This window comes from Trypanosoma equiperdum (genome assembly GCF_001457755.1).
Source record: "Trypanosoma equiperdum strain OVI genome assembly, contig: ctg_1398, whole genome shotgun sequence".
NCBI lineage: Eukaryota > Euglenozoa > Kinetoplastea > Trypanosomatida > Trypanosomatidae > Trypanosoma > Trypanosoma equiperdum.
The window spans coordinates 7048-7299 of record NW_027123391.1 but is presented as its reverse complement, the minus strand read 5'-3'; positions in this window follow the sequence as shown (position 1 = coordinate 7299).

Sequence of the window (252 nt, the reverse complement as noted above, 5' to 3'; positions counted from 1 at the left end):
CAGCTTTCGTAAAGTGTTTTTAAGTCCGTGGCGGTCGGTCCTGCTGTTGTGCTCTGCCAGGTCGCGCTTTGTGTTACCGCTTGTCCGCAGACATCCTCTTGGGCTGTAGCGTGGGCTTTGTGACAAAGGCATGCTAGGGCGGCTAGCGCCGTTGCTGTTTTGCTGTTGCCAGTGCCTATTTCGCAGAGCGTGGCTCTGGCGGTTGAGTCTACGTTGCCGGCGAAAACCTTGTTAGGCTTGGGGTTGCCAGCC